The following is a 14154-nucleotide window of genomic DNA, read 5'->3' as shown; positions in this document are numbered from 1 at the left end:
GGTCCCTGGCCCGGGGAAGGAAAGGGGGAAGCGGAGGGGGCCTCTCTGGAGCTTTGCAGACTGGCTAGCGCCTGGCACAGACATCCGTGTCCTGAGCGGGGGAGACCTTCATGCTGTGGCATCTCAGTAAGGGACTCTCCGAGCAACCGAGGCGCCCAGTCCCTTTCTTCGTCGGGACAGTTCGGCGGGTGCGGCTCCGGCCGGGATCCGCTCTCCCGCTGCCAGTCGCAGGCCGGGAACCGAAGTCCTTCAGACGGGCGGGTCTGGGCTCGGACCCGGAAGCCCAGGCCCCGCTGTCCCTCCCAGCCGACCCCCGCGGGACCCCAGGGCGCGACCCCAGAGCCCGCCCTCCCTCAGGATCCCCGCCCAAGGGACGCCCCCCTTCCGAGGCCGGCCCTCGGCCGCCCCGCCCACCCAGGGCTCCGCCCCCTCCCGGCCCCGCCCCTTCCCCGGCTCCCCAGACCAGGACAGAGACGGCGACTGGGCGGCGGCGGCGCAGGGCGGGGCTGGCGGCTCAGCAGCCCCTGCCCCTCCTGCTAGTCCTGCCTGCTGCGGGTAGCCCGCCCTCTCCCCGGCTCCTCCTCCTGCTCCCGGGGCTGCGGGCGGCTGGAGAGCGGGAGCAGCGCGCGGTCTGCCGGAGCGCGGGGCGGACCGGGACGCGGCGGCGGTGAGGACGTAAGGGCTGCGGGGGGGAGCGGCGGGCTCTGAGGAGACTGCGGGGAGGGGGCGGCGGGCTCTGAGCAGAGGCTGAGGAGGGAGCGGGCGAGCCGGTTGGCGCGGGGGCGGCTCTGCCCGTTCCCAGCGGTGCCCCATCCCGGCGGCCGAGCGGTCCTGTCACCGCGTGTCCCCGCCGGCGCCGGCGCCGACGCGTCCCGAGCCGGCTGCGCTCCTGTGGCGGGAGGAGGCGGCCACGAGAGGCGACCCTGCCAGGGCGGGCTGGTTCCTGGGTGGGTTTTGCCTTTCTTTTCCCTTCTGTTTGGAGGCCCGGTATTCTTTGAACTGAGCAGAGCAAAAGCGTTTTTCTCAGTCTGTTCAGCTTCTTTGACTGTAGGAGGTCAGCAGTTTTGTGAAGTGCGCGAGCGAACTGCTTCGGGAGAGTCGCAGGAGCCTGAGGCAAACCCGTCCCCTATCCGCCCGCTTCCTGTGCCTGTGTGTCTGTGTAGGTGGCCGTTGGCGACCCTCGTGGAAAGTAGAACCAGTGTGTGGAGCCCACGATGCTAGAGAGGACGTCTGTGACCAGCACATTGCTTTGGCTTCACGCACGGGCAGAGGGGCTCCACCCTGCCTTTTTTGAGAAAAGATCAGATGCTCATTTCTTTGGTGGCTTTTCTAGGCACTCTTGATTCTCTTAAAAATTATTCCTTTTGAAATTTAAGAGATAGAGAACACCTGTTCGTGGGAAGACTAAAGATGAGGGAAGAGAAAATCCAAGATTACTTTTTTTTCCTTTATCAGACTGATAGGCTTTGTTATTAGTCTTGTTCAAAAATCTCATTCTGGTGAAATAGTATTTGAAGGATTTGAAGTAATACCAAATATAACACTATCTTATTATAGTATTTCCCGCTACATGGTCCCACAGAACAGACAGCCCCAACTGTGAATCTTTTATACTAGGGAGACGACATTGTGAGTTGGAGAGGAGGGTGAGCAGGGGACCTATTTGTCTTCAGATAGTCTAATTAGGAAGAATAATTACACTGCAAATGAACATCCATGATATAATTTGAGTCATGATATGTGAACCAGTAATTTGTTTATAGGAAGAAAGAAGGATATTTGTGGATTAGAGCAAAGTTTTGCCTTCTGGAAAAAGTAATGTACACTGTTTTATCCATGTATATGTGCTGAGATTCCATGAGGCCTGCTGAGAACCATGTGTGGATTTGAATTAAAGAGATTTTGCAATGTACAGGGCTTGGATAGTGTAGAGATGAAAAAGCCAAAGTAGTAGATGGTTGTGAAACAGTATACTAAAAACTACATAAATTACAGATATACTTTCGTGAACATCATATGCAGCTGGGGAGCTTCCTATACAAAATTGAAGAGATTCAAGTTCGGTGTGTTGAATTCCCAGATGTGCCATATATTACCTGAACCTTGGGCTAGTTACTGCTTTTAGCCTTAGTTTCTGTGTCTGTACAGATTAGGTCAAAGGATTGACTTCAGGATTAATTTATTGCTTTTGTAAAAGATTCAGGATGGTTCATCACACTGAGTAAGTCCTTAGAAAATGTTAATAACATTGTGAGTAGTTCAGATGCCAAGAGAAAATGGGGATACAAGGATACTTGATGACAGAGCGTGTGACTGAGTTGAATTGCACCCATGCCCATGCTAATCTACACCCAAGCATACATGGTCTTTCTAGAACTTGCAAACTGCATCCTTTTGGCTTTTCTTTTCTTTTGGCCTTTTCTGTGCCACCATTTCCAGGGAGGCTGTCATATAGGCTCTATGTGGGTCTGAGAGGATAGATGTGATTTACAATGCCAAGCCTGACTGCTCCTTCCGATGATAGATTCTTGTGTCCCAGCTCCCACCAAAGTAAATATCCAAGTTTTGTTTGAAAAAAAGAAAAACCAAAAACAACTGTAGTGCATTAGGGGACACATTAACATTTCTGTTAATTTTATTGGGAATCCTAAAATCACTATTTTACTCAATGCTTAGTATACTCAGAAAAATACAAATAGCATGTAGCTAATCTCCAAAAAACAACTTTAATGTAGGACTTGGGCTTAGTGAAAATCAGACATTTGTAGCAGAGCAATATTTCTTGAGCAGGGGAACTATGGTGCTATGGTTTGCTCCTTCTAATTTAGGCACATGTCTGTTCATTCATTCATTCATTCTTTCTGTCATCCAGCAGGGACCTAGCTCTGTTTTAGGCTGTAGTAGTACAGCAAAAGCCAAAAACAAGCCTCTGCTATTGCAGAGGAAAATTCTGGTGAGAGAAACAAGCTGTATGAGCGATAGGACCGCTATAAACCCTGGATACTCTCATTTTGACTGAAAAGAATCTGCATGGGGAGACCGGAATGCTGGTCTACTTTCAGTCTATGAGGCAGTTTCTTTTGAGGGAGATGATCTGGCTGGGAGGCATTACAGCAAGTCCAAAAGATCCTCCATAAAGATGAGAGGTTTATTTCTTTCTGTACACTTTATAAAAAGATATATCTATACATTGAATAATGCCTTAGTAGAACCACTAGCCAATGAGACAAATAACTACATGCAGTAAAAACAAATAGCAGTTTAAGACCTCTCAATTTTAGAAAGACAAGGAGTAAAAATAGGATCTGATTATCAAGTTCTAAAACCAGGGTATCGGTTCGCCTGGCTCTGAAACACTTGACTCTGTCATTGTAGGAAGTATGAGAAAACAGAGTAGATACTGCATTCCTCATGTGCCTTCAAGGTGGTGTTTTTTCCTTAAAAGTATGATAATACCTAATTCAATAATAATGCACAGATTTAGACTCTAGAAGACTTGAAAAGGTGCCAGTCAGGCACTGATGGTAGTTGCTTGGACTACAGTCTGGAGTGTATGCTGCAGTTCGAAGAGTATAGGGTGTTGGGTGCTAAGCTGAGCATCTGAAGCTCCCTTTGGGTGCTGTGAGGAAGGTGGATTTAGCAAGTGAATGTAGAGGTCACACTGCTTTAAAAGAACTCTGTGAACAAGGTGAGCTGGGCGATGGGATGCTGGGGGAGAAAATGAGCTGGGGAGCAGTGCCTTGATGTATATCTAGCGAGGTGACTGCACTGTCTGTTCATCTTCTTAGGGTGGGCCTTCCCAATAGGGAATCAGCTAGTATGTACGGGAGCTGATCGTACCTTTCCTGAGATAAACAGCTGTAGAAACTATAGTTGGGACAGATGATTAATGATTTCAGTTGAAATGAAAACTGACCTGTGAGCCTTCCAGTGAGCGAACTTCAGTTCAGCAGTGGATACAGAAGCAAGAAAAGAGGTTGGAGCTAGAGATGGAAGGAAGAAGTTTTTTTCAGAGCAATGGGAACTGGTTTCAGAAAAGCTTCCCTCTACTGCCTGGTTTGTGGAGATTTGCTGAATCATACTGGAGATAAGAGTCATTTGTGTGTTTGTGAATAAAAATTTTTCATTCTTCCTTTCAGTAGGCCTAACAGGATAATCAAGACCTTGACTTTGGCCTCAAAGGGCCAGGCGCCTATGGGTGTTTTTCTGCAGATATGGAAGAATCTGTCTCTGTTATTTTGGGCTGAAATAGTTAAAGGGATGAGTTTTAAAAGATAGTTAATCAAACTATCTTTTAAAACTCTTCACATGCTTTCCAAACTTTTGAGAGTTAATCATACTAACCATACTCCTTACATGGTTTCCTATACCTAGTTATGGTATTGGAATGAAAAACTTTGGGTATTTCAGTGGTTCATAAAGAATAATATTGAATATTATTGAAGTGACACTGGCAGTTGTAACAGTTCTTTCTTAATGCCATCTTTATAAGAAAAGGTTAAAGTAGATGTAGCCAGGTTGTCTGGCTTTTGGTTGCATAAGGATGACATGTTGAGGATTTATAGCCTAGGCTGATGTATGGAGCAAGAGTGTTATGTTAGAGCACTTTTAAGTCTCTCTCTGTTTGTAGGTTGAATCTCTGATTCTAAAAGGATTCGTCATGACCAGCAGCTTCATATTTCCAGTTCCTAAGTCTTCATTTCCACCTGCTCTGTACACTCTTTCTCCTCAACATGAACTTTCCTACTGCAGAGAGCACTGTGGACTCTTCTTGCCTCTGTACTAGGAGAACTTTTTATTTAAGTGATGGGATTTATTTACCACTTTGAGATTGTTAGGACTATTGTTTTTAATTTATGTTTCATTTATTTGTGGAATAATTCAAAGTGTGTTTAAGTAGACCTCAATGAATGCCTCTTGAATTGCATGCATACTATTTGAATTGTGCATAGCCATTGCTTTTGTTATTACTGTGAATTTATGGTAAGTCCAGTGGTAATGATTAATCCTTGTCGAGTCTGTGCCAGCATTGACATCTTATCTCACCCTTGCCTGCTTAGTGAGTTGGAGGGCATAGGCTAAAGTTTTAACTGGTTCTCTTAGATTTTGGGGTTATGGTAAATACATTTTTTCTTTATTTTCAATTTTTCAGGTTTTTTTTTTGTAAATAACATGTAATTTAAGATCAGAACAAAAGAGTTTGTGATTGATCTTTTTTTGCATAAAACAAAATTTTGATCACAACATTGCCTACTTACATCTGTGGAATATCCATTGTAAAACTGTCTATATCATTAGATAAAATTGAAGTTTTAACTCATAAACTTAGATGCAAATACTGAGAAAGCTACAGGTATGCAACAAGTAATTTGTATTGTGACCGAAAGCAAGTTTAGGACAACTTCCTCCAGAACAGGGAAAATTGCACTCCTTAGACAGGATATAAATATCATGTCATTTGAGAGTTGTTTCTGTTTAATTGAAAAGATGTTTTGAATTAAATAGTATACTGGCACATTTCCTTTTTAATTGTTTCAGGGTTCAACAGAATTTGACAAGCAGTGAGATCTTAAATATCTCTTCAGCAGAAACCTTACCACATACCCGGAAAATTTAGAGGGGCTCCTTTTCCTCTACTAATTCTATTGTTCAGGGTTTTCTTTCTTCCACACTGAGCTGTGTTCAGGGGCACCTGGAGTTCAAGCTTCCTTTCTCTTGGGCAGTCCGGGCTGAGTTTCACATGTTGTTTTCCAGTTTTGAGGCAGTTAGCCAATTGTTTAAGGGAGGCTTTAACTGCCATTGATAGTAGTGTCATTGGTAGTGCATGGCACACACTTATTAGGTACCAAATAACTTCTTAAAAATTAACTTTTTTCCTCTTACCCATAGAGATCAGATTTTCTGAAATGAAAAATAATAGGCTGGGTAGTTTGGGAATTAAAGCTTACTAGTAAGCAATATGTATAAATGACTACCATGTGTTTATTGAATGTACACTTAACAAACATGACTCACCACCTTAAAAATAATCTAAAATCACATCCTTTTTATTTAAATGGCCAGCAGTCTATTTCTAGAAGATGATTCTACATGGAGAAGTTATGTCTAAACAGATACTTACTCTTTCATTTGCTCATTCTTGTAGCAGTGTTTTCAGGGTTCTACTGTAGTGGAAGCTCATAATTTACAGACCTAATTACTGACTCTGCATGGATGCATGCTGTAGTAGGGAGTGTGGTATGCTCGCTTAAACATGGACTGTAAGTCATTTTTGATCTGAATCTGTTTGGTAAGTGGATGTGCTTAGATTGTCTTACCTGTTCATGTGTTTGCTCTCCCCTGCCCACCCCCAGCTTGTGCTTAGTTCTCTAGTTCCTTTGTTAATAAAGAAAGGGCAGCACCAGAAGACTCACAGATGAGGTGTAAAATGTATAAATTGTAATACAGTGTCAAAAAGAGCTGTGTAGAAGGGACAGTAATAGAGAAAAGGTCACACTGGGTAAGATCTCAAATGATGGTGGGGGTGGAAAGGGTGACAGGTTGTATATACACCCATGGGACCAGATGGCTGAGGCTGTTTTAGGATAGTCTGATTGGCCTGATGTGGGGGTACTGCTACTTTTCTTGATCTGCAAAGTAGAACCATCAACCTTAAGAGTATGCTAACTTTCTTGGTCAACAAAACATTCATGTTTTAAGATTCTTTTTTCAAACAAGAATTTTCATGAAGTTAGATTTGCTCTGGCTTAGATATGCATATTTGATTTTTAAAATCATTACCATAGGACTTCCTATTTCTTGTAAGTTTCAAGTTTCTCATGTATGGCATGTCTAGCTTGTCCAGATGATCTTGAATTCTGACTCTGTCCACCTCCATAACAGCCTTCCCTCTGGGCTGCATGGTATTCCTGGATACACTCTGCATTATCAGTCCTCTGAGTTGCTGCTCTGCTCAGCCTCCTATTGTCATTGCCACTAAGTCCTCTTAGTAACCGAGAGTGCATCAGCCTTTGCTGGCTGCCAGAGGTCAAATGGCTAGGGTCTGTGCCAAGATAGAGAGGAAGCTAATCATACTCGTGATCCCAACCTCATTAACATTGTGCTGGATCCAAAAGAGCCATCGTTCCCTGGCATTGTTTTAGACTTTGGATTTTCTCTACTGATTTATGGTCTCGGAGTTCATATTCCTGCCTTCTAAGGCAGGCACATGTAAGAACCTGATGAGAATGCAGGAGACATTCAGTACTTCCTCCTTTTAACTATAATTGAGCTTTAGATTGTCAGCTAGTACTCAGGCTTTGGGATGGTGATTTGGCTGAAGACAATCCCAGACTGACAAGGCTTGAGTGAAGAGGATAGGAAAAGGAGTTTGTGGGCTGACGTTCCATAGATGCAGTGAAAGCTTCACACTGCTATTCCCATTCCTTCAAGCAGTGCTTCTCCGACTTATGCACCATCATCACCTTGAACCTCATTAAAATGCAGCCTGTGGGGCCTGGAATTCTGCATTTTTTTTTTTAACTCTCCCGATGATGTTGATCCTGCTTATCATGTGGAGTACACTTTGAGGGGCAGGTCTTTCCAGTGAGTCTGACTGGGTATGCAATTAGGGAATAGCTGGATGGAAATCATAGTCTGTAAGGGCTAAACTTTGCCTTTGAGGTGCCTGTGGAGTCTGACTTGGAATTGGTTGCTACTTAAGCCCAGGTTCTGCTGGGATGAGACCCGGGGCCTCAGCTGTGGTATTACTTTAGGGCCCCTAAGGCCTGCTAAGTTGTACAGGAATATCTTGTGTTAAGCAGAATATGTGGTGCTTTTACTTGAAACGCAATAAAGTTATAGGGGAAAGGGTTTTAAATTTATTTTGTTTTTCTAAGTTTTAGTTAAATTGATTTTCTCCTGGCATGTTGGTTATATTGCCTAAGTTTAACTAGAAAAGACTAGACTAACTTCCTTCAATTTAATCCTGCATTTTCCCACATAGCTTATAACTTTGAAGTTATGTGATTATGAAGTTTTAAAAAAGTTGCCTATTGTTTCATTTGGAGCATTATTCTGAAACTTGCCTGATATTCTGCTATGTGTTGGCTGTACAGCTGCATTTCCCTGTTGCTCCCCTGTGATTCCAGCTTCTCATTTTGAAATGAGTCCTGGAAATGTTCATTTTAAAATGATCAGGCAGGTTCTAGAAAACCCATTTTGGAGAAATATCAGTCTATCTATCTGTCTGAGCCTGTTTTACTAGCCATGGCTGAGAAATACCTGTACCTGTTCACATCTTGGGTACATACGTATTAAGTTTGGAAGGACTGTTGTTGGATTTATTTCCTTTTTTATTTTTATTTTTTTTTGTCTCAACATGCTTTTGTCCTTACAGAGAAGCTCTTATTTTGGATGGAACCAAATCAGAGAGTCCTTTGTCAGCAGTATAAGAAGTTAGTTCCATGAAATCTTTATTTTTAGTTCTATAGACACTGTTTACTAAGTACTCTGGGGCATTCTCTGGGATATTGGGTTGTGAGTGGTGAGCCTCTCTAGAGAATCTTTAAGATCTTTTCCCTCCCTTCTCTCTACTTTGGCTGAGAATTTGGAGATAATGAGCAGATAATATATGACCAGAAAAAGGGCCCTATCTTTCAAAACTAGGCCAGGTTGGCCAAATGAATTGGGTAGTTAAAATATCAGCGTCCATATTATTGTAATGTCAGTATTGACTTGCACATCTACAGATTCAAGATCCATCTCAGCCACACCGTAAAGACAAAGTTTGGTTAAGAAACACACAAAGTGGGAATGGTCAGTATAGTTGGATTGGATTTGAGTGGCAGGAAGCTTAGGCAGGCAGGCCTAAGAGGGGCAGGCCAGAAGGTCTAGGAGCTACAGTGTATAAATGTAGGATGCAGCCCATAGAGAAACAGGTGGGGTTTCAGCAGCATTGCCTGCCGTGCACCGAAAGTCCTCACTGCCTCTGTATCATCGCTGCTGTGGCTGTCCTGAGGTCCTATAACTCAGCTGCCTGCATGGACTTGGGTTGAGGGCCAGCCCCTAGAGTGTATTGTCTTCATGATGTGTTGATCTAAATACTGTTTTGTGATTTGGATCCCATTTTACCTTTTTCTAAAGAAAAACGAGCTATAGAAATAAGCAAGGATGTGAGAATTTTCCTGTACATTACAGAAACATGTTTTTTTTTCAGAAGAGAGAAATGATAAAAATTCAAAGAGGGAGCTGAACTGGATTCATCTTAATTCTGAAATACTTTTTGGCTCCTGGGCCTCTGTGTCTTAGTAACCACAGAATTTGTTCCATACCCCAGAAGGAAACTTGACTCTGATAAAACCACATGGAGCCTCCCAGGATGGCCTCAATGTTTAATTTGTGGAGTGGTCAGGTTCTGTATCTAGGTAGGAGGGAAAACATCTAGAAGGAGAAGCATGTGTCCACTTTGCTTAGAGCTTGAATCCCCAAAACAACTATGGACAACATTGCTTGGGAAATACCCGCTTCTCCACATGCCATTCTATGAAAAGGGTAGGTTAGTCCTCTCTACCCCATTGGTCTGCAAGGCTACAAATTGTTCCAAGCCTCTACAAAACTACTTTTGTATATTTTCTTTACAACACATCTGTGCATGCGCACACATGCGCGCGTATACAATCACGGACTTCAAAGTCCTATACAGCACAGGGTTGGTGTTTTTTTGTAGGCTAGGCCAGCTCTGTAGTCTGGTTGTCCTTCATTTTGGCCTACTTCTGCTTACAGGCCTCAGCTTAGCTGTCACTTGCTAGGGAGTTTCCTTAATCTTTCTGGGATCAACTTGAGCACTGTCTCTTACTTTGCTTCATATCTTCATGGCTTGGCTGCCTATCAGCTGTATTGAGGTTATATCTGCGACCTGTGTACTCTATCCTTGTGGCCTGAGGACAGCGAACCCAATATGTGTCATTCATTTCTGGATCTCCAGATACACAGAAGGCTTTCAGTTATCTATGAGGTAGATGCTACAGTTAAGGAAAGTAGAGCATAGGTAAATTGACAAGTACTTGACTTATAGTTACCTTGCCACTGTGCTAAAACCAGGATCCTCACATCAGTCTGTTTAATCCAACTCCTTGGTTAGGTGGCACTGGCCAGGTTTTCTGCTCAAAGACCAGCGAGTCCCAGCCATGGTTTAAAGGTCTTTGCTGGTACCAGAAAAGGATGAGCCACTCAAAGTTAACTGACTTGCTTTTTTACTGGTTTTCAGGTACTTGGGAAACAGACTCTTGTGTACAATCAGCCTGTAGCCACTGCATTTCACTGGTAAGGGGTTGGTTCCTGGTTTGCTCATGCCTGGTGGGTTGTTCCAGAATGGTATGACAGTGCACCTTGATAAACAACCCAGGGTTGTCATTCATTAGAAAGAAAATCCTTACGCAGAGAATAACATCTCTGTTAGAAAAGGTAGAAAATGGTTCTCTGCCCTTGTTGTGTGTGACTTGGTGAAGATGTTTAGTTAGTTAGATTTCTCCTTCTGTTGGTCTCTTTATCATCCAACCCACTTTCCTCTAGCCCTGCATTTAGGCTAGTACTTTTCCTCATTTGAAATGCAGCCACAACTTTGCTTATTATTTAACAGATTGTCTGAATGAAAGGCTTTTTAGAGGATAGCGTTTCCAACCTATCTAGCAGAATAAATCACTGCTTTTCTGTGCTCATGTGGTCTGATGCCCTTGTCAAGGTAAGCTTTGCCTGCTTGTTTGTGTGCATCTTTCTCCTCTGGTTAGTGAGCACCTTATAATATCGTCTCTCATTCACTGTATTTCCCAACATGAAACAGATCTTCAATAAAGAAATGAATGTTCTGAGGGAAAAAATGCCCTAGTAAAATAAACTAAGGCACAGCTCCTCTCCCACCTCCCGCTGCCAATGATGATGTTACTAAACCAATTAAATGATTTGTAGGGTACCTTCTGCCTTCTGGATTAATTACTTGGCTCTTTACTCTCATTACCATATCTAATTGAAAATTTATCATAATATAGTTAATAGGAATTTGGATTTCAACCCATACTGAAAAGGATGAGAAGTCACAATTTTTTTTTATTTTATTGTGTTCTTCTAGAATAATGTCAGTGATACTAGAAGGCAACAGAGCGTGTACTAAATGGGAGCCCTCTTGGCTATTGTTGGAAAGATAAACATTGTCATCCAGACCTGGAAACCTCAGTCACCCCAGCCATTGGTGGGGAGACCATTGTAGCATTGAATATGTATGTAAATGTATAGGCAGTAAAGAAACAAACAATAAACTTTCCCCATGGGAAACCAAAAGGAAATTAAAAAAAAAGTTTCAGTGGCATGAGCATTTGTTTTAAAACATAGTTTAGACTTAGATGATTTTAGTAAAAAGCTTTGTATTAACACCTTTCAGTGTCCCCATACTTCTTAGTGTAGTGGGGCTTTGAGAGGTACAGTATCAGTTTAAACTGGTAACTACTTTGTCTGTGGATGGAAGAGACTCTCATAGAGCAATGGTTCAACTTAATGGAACATGACTTCTCTCACAGGTAATGTGTGGCTGAATTCACTAAAGCCCGAGGTAGTACTTAAGTTTAATCTGAATTCTTTCTTAGAGGAGAATGTAGCTGTATGTTTTTCTGCTGTCTTTACATTCTGTTTCTGCAACTGCATGTCCAGCCTTTCCAGTTGCTCTGGTGGGTGTGTGGAGCAGTGAATCAGGGAAAGAGATTTCTGTGTGTGCTTTCTACTAGTAGTGCCGGGTCAAAGAAAAAGTCACGTACCTGTAGATTCTTCTACTTGGTGCCAAGTCCTAACTGTAGGGCTTCCTAAAAGAAAACTTAGTGAACAGTAAGGCAGTAATAGAAATTTAACTCCCAGCTGACTGTCTTAATGGTTTTAAAATTTCCTGGGGCTTGGGTAAAATGAGAATTTCAGTTTTGCTGAGGAATTTCTATTCTGTTGAAGTAGTTTGTCTTTTGTACTTGAAAAATAAACTAAGAAAATAAACTGAAATGGGGGCTGGAGATTTAGTTCAGAGGCATAAGCACCTGCCTTGCGAGCGCGTGGTCGTGAGTTTGATCCCGGTACTGATCAAAAAAAACAAAACAAAACAAAAAAAGAAAATAAACTGAAATGAATACACTGGATGTTAAAATATGATTGGGTTTTGAGCATCTTTGGAATTTGAGATATTACTGATATTTGTGTCACACCTGCCCTGGAGAGGCTGCATGCAGGATATTTGTTGGGCCTAGTCTTCATCTTGCCCAGCACAGGAAATGATTAACTAATTCATTATGAGCAGTGAAGTCTAGGAGATGCTGGAGTCTTAGTGTGCTTCATGTTTTACAATACAGTTCTTACCAGCTTAGGGAAAAAAAAACAGGGAGGTAGGTCAAGACATCAAGTTTCGGGCTGGCCCTTTCCCTCTGGGGCTAACAAATAGGTGTACATAGGATACTTTACTGAGATCTCCCCAAGAAAAGTAGTATAGTTCCTGAGTTTCCTTAGAAATTTTTGATTTGTAATAACGTGTTTTGGACTTGTGGCATTGTGCCATTCTTTCATTATGTGAAATGTTTATTCTTTTTAAAGATGGGACTTGAGTGCTTTATCAGTTGAATTTGTGGATCAGTGTGTATGTTTTAGTATAGCTATTGTTTGTTTGTTTGGGACCTTGAATCGAACTCAGGACTTCATGGTTGCCAGGCAGGCACTGGGCCACTGAGCTATATCCCTAGCTCCAGTGCAGCTGTTTTATGCATTGTGATTGATCCAAAGACATTGTCCAATGTGGGTTCCTTATGTCCAGGGTAGACTCTTGGGAGCAAACAGAGTAATATCAAGTAATAGACGCAACAGCTGGTCAGTTGCTCTAAGTCTCTAGGGTTATTAGCATCTTGGGCTTTGATTGACAGTTCTTTTATTACTGAAATGCATGTACCAATACATGTACCAATAAATGGATAGATGGATAGATAAATGAATGGCATTCCTCTCAACCAAACTCCTTAGATGTTTGGATTTTCTGAGGTGAAGCTTGAACCTTCAGCTATAGTTCCTTAAAGAGGAAGCAAAGTCTCCAAGATACTCTTTCAAGTTCAATATGAAGCTGGTTTCTTTACTGATATCTCATTTGCTTTATTCCATTTCTAGATCACAATTCATGGATAATTTAGGAACCACTTTTTACTTGGATCAGGTAGCTTCTTATCAACTGTAATTTATTGACCAGTTTGTCTTATCTACTTTAGGGGTTGTGGAGTTGATTTGAAAGACTTACAGGTATTTGTTTCCAGAAAAAGTTGATTTTCATTGGGATGTTTTGAATTTTTTGCTTTGCAAAAGAAGTGGAGGTATTGTTTTAACTATCTCATGCCCTCTTTCAGTTAAGGACACTATTCTTTAGTGTTCTATTAGGATTATAGGTCCGAGTTGGATAGAGGTTCTTTGCTTAATAAAACTAGTTAATGAAAGTAACTTTTCAAAATAGGTAAAGGACAGTAAAAATTTTCTTCTCCCTTGTATTTTAATGGTGAAAAGTAGATTCTAAATTTTCCTTGATTCCTTTTCTCTGTGGATCATTTTCTTATGGAGCAGTTAACAAGTGCGCTTCTTAAAATACAAGGTCTTGATTGGCTACCTGTAGCCTTTGCTGAAGCTGACTTCCTAATGGGCGGCTGTGATGCCATCTCTCCTGCATCTCTTCTCTACTGGAGAACTCTTCTTCCCTTTATGGCTGCCATCTGAGTAAATAAATAAACAGTTGTAGTTCCCATTGCAACCTAGCAGGCTGGAGAAAACAGTTCTCATTTTCCTTATTCCTGGGTTCAAAGGACACTTAACATTTTATGGGAGTGATCAGCCCTCCCAGAGTGCAAGCCTGAGTGGGCCTGTGTGTTAGCCTGGTGGACAATTAACCACACATTCCTCCTCCTTTTGCCTTAGTCTTTCTGGCTGAGTTGACACTAATGCTCTGAGTGAGAAAGGGCTGTTTCTTCTTTGAGCAGAGCACCAGGCCTCAGTAGGGAAACATTTGATCTTGGTCAAAGGAGATGTCTCTGAAGCATGAAGATTGAACTGATTGTGACCCCACCCTAGGGGATGAAGGAGCTCCCTGTGGAGAGCAGACCAGGAGGAAGAAGCTGTCAA

At 42.3% G+C, this 14154-nt stretch overlaps 1 protein-coding gene across 4 annotated transcripts in view; it reads left to right on the top strand.

The window, feature by feature from the left end:
• Window positions 1–487: 487 nt before the first annotated feature.
• The window catches only part of Lhfpl2 (LHFPL tetraspan subfamily member 2), a 144331-nt gene continuing 130664 nt past the window's right edge, over window positions 488–14154 (top strand). For 2 of the 4 annotated variants that reach the window (XM_063258395.1, XM_063258397.1), the window contains exon 1: window positions 488–667. The gene's annotated coding sequence lies outside the window, so the exon portion shown is untranslated. Of the gene's footprint in view, window positions 676–14154 lie in introns of all 4 variants that reach the window. The other 2 variants (XM_063258401.1, XM_063258394.1) reach the window with 1 other exon arrangement.

This window comes from Cavia porcellus, unplaced genomic scaffold, assembly GCF_034190915.1.
Source record: "Cavia porcellus strain 051 isolate PalLab524CR breed Dunkin Hartley unplaced genomic scaffold, mCavPor4.1 scaffold_11, whole genome shotgun sequence".
In the NCBI taxonomy this organism is placed as follows: Eukaryota; Metazoa; Chordata; class Mammalia; order Rodentia; family Caviidae; genus Cavia; species Cavia porcellus.
This window is presented reverse-complemented; position numbering and strand designations above follow the sequence as displayed.